The sequence below is a fragment of the Triticum urartu genome, chromosome 7A (genome assembly GCF_056163025.1).
Source record: "Triticum urartu cultivar PI428250 chromosome 7A, HENAU_Tu73, whole genome shotgun sequence".
In the NCBI taxonomy this organism is placed as follows: Eukaryota; Viridiplantae; Streptophyta; class Magnoliopsida; order Poales; family Poaceae; genus Triticum; species Triticum urartu.
Window position 1 is genome coordinate 523,463,604 of NC_141879.1, and position 6,080 is coordinate 523,469,683.

A 6,080-nucleotide genomic window follows, 5' to 3' on the forward strand; every position below is an offset into this window, starting at 1 on the left:
TCTCAAATCATACAAGACGCGCCAAGCAAAACACATATCATGTGGTGAATAAAAATATAGCTCCGAGTAAAGTTACCGATAGACGAAGACGAAAGAGGGGATGCCTTCAGGGGCATCCCCAAGCTTAGGCTTTTTGGTGTCCTTGAATTTTACCTTGGGGTGGCATGGGCATCCCCAATCTTAGGCTCTTTCCAATCCTTGTTCCATAATCCATCAAATCTTTACCCAAAACTTGAAAACTTCACAACACAAAACTCAAAATAGAAAATCTCGTGGGCTCCGTTAGTGAAAGAAAACAAAACAGCACGTCAAGGTACTGTAATGAACTCATTATTGTTTTATATTGGTGTTAAACCTACTTTATTCCAACTTCTCTATGGTTTATAAACTCTTTTACTAGCCATAGATTCATCAAAATAAGCAAACAACACACGAAAAAGATAATCTATCAAAAACAGAACAGTCTGTAGTAATCTGTAGCTAACGCGAACTTCCGGAACCCCAAAAATTCTAAAATAAATTACTGGAAGTGAGGAATTTATCTATTAATCATATGAAAAAATAATTAACTAAATAAAACTTTCCAAATAAAAATGGCAGCAATTCTCGTGAGCGCTAAAGTTTCTGTTTTTTACAGCAAGATCAAAAGACTTTCCCCAAGTCTTCCCAACGGTTCTACTTGACACAAACACTAATTAAACACAAAAAATACAACCAAAACAGAGGCTAGATAAATTATTTATTACTAAATAGGAGAAAAAAAATCAAGGAATAAAAATAAATTGGGTTGCCTCCCAACAAGCGCTATCGTTTAACGCCCCTAGCTAGGCATAAAAGCGAAGATATATCTAGGTAATGCCATCTTTGGTAGGCAACCATAAGTGGCTCTCATAATAGATTCATATGGTAATTTAACTTTATTTCTAGGGAAGTGTTCCATGCCTTTCCATAATGGAAATTGGAATTTAATATTCCCTTCCTTCATATCAGTAATTGCACCAATCGTTCTAAGGAAAGGTCTACCAAGAATAATAGGACATGAAGGATTGCAATCTATATCAAGAACAATGAAATCTACGGGCACATAATTCCTATTTGCAAAAATAAGAACATAATTAATTCTTCCCATAGGTTTCTTAATGGTGGAATCCGCAAGATGCAAATTTAAAGAACAATCATCAAAATCACGGAAACCTAGCAAATCACACAAAGTTTTTGGAATCATGGAAACACTAGCACCCAAATCACACAAAGCATAACACTCATGGTCTTTAATTTTAATTTTTATTGTAGGTTCCCACTCATCATAAAGTTTTCTAGGGATAGAAACTTCCAACTCAAGTTTTTCTTCATAAGATTGCATCAAAGCATCAATGATATGTTTAGTAAAAGCTTTATTTTGACTATAAGCATGAGGAGAATTTAGCACGGATTGCAACAAGGAGATACAATGTATCAAAGAGAAATTATCATAATTAAATTCCTTGAAATCCAAGATAGTGGGTTCATTGCTATTTAAAGTTTTAACCTCTTCAATCCCACTTTTAACAATTTTTGCATCAAGATATAAAAACTCCGAATCATTGGAACGCCTTTTAATTAAAGTTGACTCATCTCTTGTCCCATCATTATCAAGATTCATATTGCAAAACAAAGATTTAAGAGGGGACACATCAATCACTTTTAGATCTTCATCCTTATTATCATGAAAACTAGAACACGCTTTCACAAAGCAATCTTTCTTAGCACGCATCCTAGCGGTTCTTTCCTTGCACTCATCAATGGAAATTCTCATGGCTTTGAGAGACTCATTGATATCATGATTAGGTGGAATAGATCTAAGTTTCAAAGAATCAACATCAAGAGAAATTCTATCCACGTTCCTATCCAACTCATCAATCTTAAGCAATTTTTCTTCAATCAAAGCATTGAATCTCTTTTGTGGAGTAATAAATTCTTTAATAGTAGATTCAAAATCAAAGGGCATCTTATTATAATTTCAATTATAATTGTTGTAGGAATTACCATAATTATTAGAGGAATTACTAGGAAACGGCCTAGGATTAAAATTTCCTCTATACGTGTTATTACTAAAATTGTTCCTACCAACAAAATTCACATCCATAGATTCATTATTATTCTCAGTCAAAGTAGACAAAGGCATATCATTAGGATCAGTACGAGCACTCTTATTAGCAAACAATTTCATAAGTTCATCCATCTTTCCACTCAAAACATTAATCTCTTCAATTGCATGCACTTTTTTACTAGTAGATCTTTCAGTGTGCCATTGAGAATAATTAACCATAATATTATCTAGGAGTTTGGTAGCTTCTCCTAAAGTGATTTCCATAAAAGTGCCTCCCGCAGCCGAATCTAAAAAATTTCTAGAAGCAAAATTCAATCCGGCATAAAAATTCTGTATAATCATCCATAAATTCAAACCATGTGTAGGGCAATTATGTATCATTAATTTCATCCTCTCCCAAGATTGTGCAACATATTCATGATCAAGTTGCTTAAAATTCATAATATCATTTCTAAGAGAGATGATCTTAGCGGGAGGAAAATACTTAGAGATAAAAGCATTTTTGCACTTATTCTATGAATCAATACTATTTTTAGGCAAAGACGAAAACCAAGCTTTAGCACGATCTCTAAGCAAAAAAGGAAATAGCTTAAGTTTAACAATATCATTATCCACATCTTTATCCTTTTGCATATCACACAAATCAACAAAGTTGTTTAGATGGGTAGCGGCATCTTCACTAGGAAGGCCAGAAAACGGATCTTTCATGACAAGATTCAGCAAAGCAGTATTAATTTCACAAGATTCAGCATCGGTAAGAGGAGCAATCGAAGTGCTAATAAAGTCATTATTGTCAGTATTGGAAAAGTTACACAATTTAGTATTGTCTTGAGCCACCGTGACAGGCAAGCAATCCAACACACAAGCAAACAAGTGGAGAAAAAGAGAACGAAAAGAGAGGGCGAGAGGAAAAGAGGGCGAATAAAACAGCAAGGGTGAAGTGGGGGAGAGGAAAACGAGAGGCAAATGGCAAATAATGTAATGCGGAGGATAAGAGTTGTGATGGGTACCTGGTATGTCTTGACTTGGCGTAGATCTCCCTGGCAACGGTGCCATAAATGGCTAGTTGTTGGGAGATCAAATCTTGACTTGACTTTGCGTAAGCCTCCCCGGCAACGGCGCCAAAAATCCTCCTTGCTACCTCTTGAGCACTGCATTGGTTTTCCCTTGAAGAGGAAAGGGTGATGTAGTAAAGCAGCATAAGTATTTCGCTCATTTTTTGAGAACCAAGGTATCAATCCAGTAGGAGACCACGCGCGAGTCACCTCGTACCTACACAAACAAATAAGAACCTTGCAACCAACGCGATAAAGGGGTTGTCAATCCCTTCACGGCCACTTGCAAGAGTGAGATCTGATAGAGATAATAAGATAAATATTTTTGGTAATTTTATGATATAGATTGAAGTTAAGATTGCAAAATAGAATAGATTGGAAACTTGTATGATGGAAAATAGACCCGGGGGCCATAGGTTTCACTAGTGGCTTCTCTCGAGATAGCATAAATATTATGGTGGGTAAACAAATTACTGTAGAGCAATTGATAGAAAAGCGAATAATTATGAGAATATCTAGGCATGATCATGTATATAGGCATCACATCCGCGACAAGTAGACCGAAACGATTCTGCATCTACTACTATTACTCCACACATCGACCGCTATCCAGCATGCATCTAGAGTATTAAGTTCATAAGAACAGAGTAACGCCTTAAGCAAGATGACATGGTGTAGAGGGATAAACTCACGCAATATGATATAAACCCCATCTTTTTATCCTCGATGGCAACAATACAATACGTGTCGTTTCCCCTACTGTCACTGGGATCGAGCACCGCAAGATTGAACCCAAAGCTAAGCACTTCTCCCATTGCAAGAAAGATCAATCTAGTAAGGCCAAACCAAACTGATAATTTGAAGAGACTTGCAAAGATAAACCAATCATACATAAAAGAATTCAGAGAAGAATCAAATATTGTTCATAGATAATCTGGATAATAAACCCAAAATTCACGGATCTCGACAAACACACCGCAAAAGAAGATTACATCGAATAGATCTCCAAGAGAATCGAGGAGAACTTTGTATTGAGATCCAAAGAGAGAGAAGAAGCCATCGAGCTACTAGCTATGGACCCGAAGGTCTGAAGTAAACTACTCACACATCACCGGAGAGGCCATGGAGTTGATGTAGAGGCCCTCCGTGATCAATGCCCCCTCCGGCGGAGCTCTGGAAAAGGCCCCAAGATGGGATCTCTCGGGTACAGAAGGTTATGGCGGTGGAATTAGGTTTTCGTGGTGCTCCTGGATGTTTGCGGGGTACGTGGACTTATATAGGAGGAAGAAGTAGGTCGATGGAGCAACGTGGGGCCCAGGAGGGTGGAGGGTGCGCCCAGGGGGGTAGGCGCGCCCCCCTGCCTTGTGGCCTCCTCGATTGTTTCTTGACGCCCACTCCAAGTCTCCTGGATCACGTTTGTTGAGAAAATCACGTTCCCGAAGGTTTCATTCCGTTTGGACTTCGTTTGATATTCCTTTTCTGTGAAATACTGAAATAGGCAAAAAACAGCAATTTGGGCGGGGCCTCCGGTTAATAGGTTAGTTCCAAAAATGATATAAAAGTGTAAAATAAAGCCCATTAACATCCAAAACAGATAATATAATAGCATGGAGCAATAAAAAATTATAGATACGTTGGAGACGTATCAGGAAGCTGCAAGCGAGGTGCGGCTAGGGCGAGCACGCGAGCCACGAGATGCTGGAAGGAAAACCCGTTCACGTGGCTAGGCTATCCAGTGCACCCAGATTGTGGTTCCGCATGTCCGTTTGACTTCAAAACTCAAACTACCCATGTAAAAGATTGGCTCGCGGCGAAGTTACTATTTAAAAAGGCCACCGTGCGTTCGGCCGGGATCGAACCCACAAAACGAGGTATACACTCCCGCGACCACTAGTAGTACTCGTTGGAGTACAACACAACCTAGAATCGCCTTTTGTCGCTAGTAATACATTGTTCCTTACAAGAAACCCCTAATAATGCAAGAAACCACTAATAATGCCAAGAAAATACTACCACTTGCATACGTGGCAGACTTAAGATAAGACTACCTTATCAACCATTGTACATGCTATTACCAACCAGCCCTACCAAGAAACGACTACTCTACAAAGTGCCGTTATAGGCACGTTTCAACCCATGACCCTGTTTGGATATATTTGTTGTCAATCTAACCCTCCCATCCAAACACCATTTTGGTTAGAGTTAGTTCAGGGTTAGAATCTAACTCTAACCTCTGACTTAGAGTATCCAAACAGGGCCCATGTCGCCCATTAAGTCAATGCCTTCTATTCGACCGGGCGTTATGACTTGTGGGACCTCCTACCTCCGGCCCTTCCACCTAGTCATCCTCGGCCATGGGACGCAGCTACCGCCGCCGGCAGAAGGCGAGGTCAAAACCACCGGCGGTGCGGAGCCCATCTTGCGGCAGCCCAGATGCCAGCTCCGTCCGGTGCTCACGGCCGCTAGCTAGCCAAGATAGCTCCGTCCAACTGTTTGTCTGCAAGGTTTTCTAGCTAGATTGGCATGGTGGCGCGGTGGCTTGCTCGCACGCGTTGCGCTAAGGCCAGCCATCTGGTTCGAGCGAAGGCCAGCACGGCGGCTTGCTCACTTGTGAGTCATGCTCGGGCCAGCCTGCCAACCCGTGTGGAGGCCAGCGCAGCGTCCGACCCGTCCGGTGGAGCGGCGGCCAACTCGCTCCTCACCGGTGCCACTGACGAACACGCATCAGTACTGTTTGAAGTAATGTTCAGGAAAAATAACGATTTGAGGGGGAATAACAGGATAGAAGGTTAGATGTGGGTCCCTCGTGTCAATGGTCAATCAAAATGTGTTGGTTTAAGCTACCTCGTCAGCACGGACGTGTGGGCCAACCCTGTCATAAATGGGTTTAAACTAACCTAATCGGTACCCCCTCTGTCGCATAATATAAGATGTTT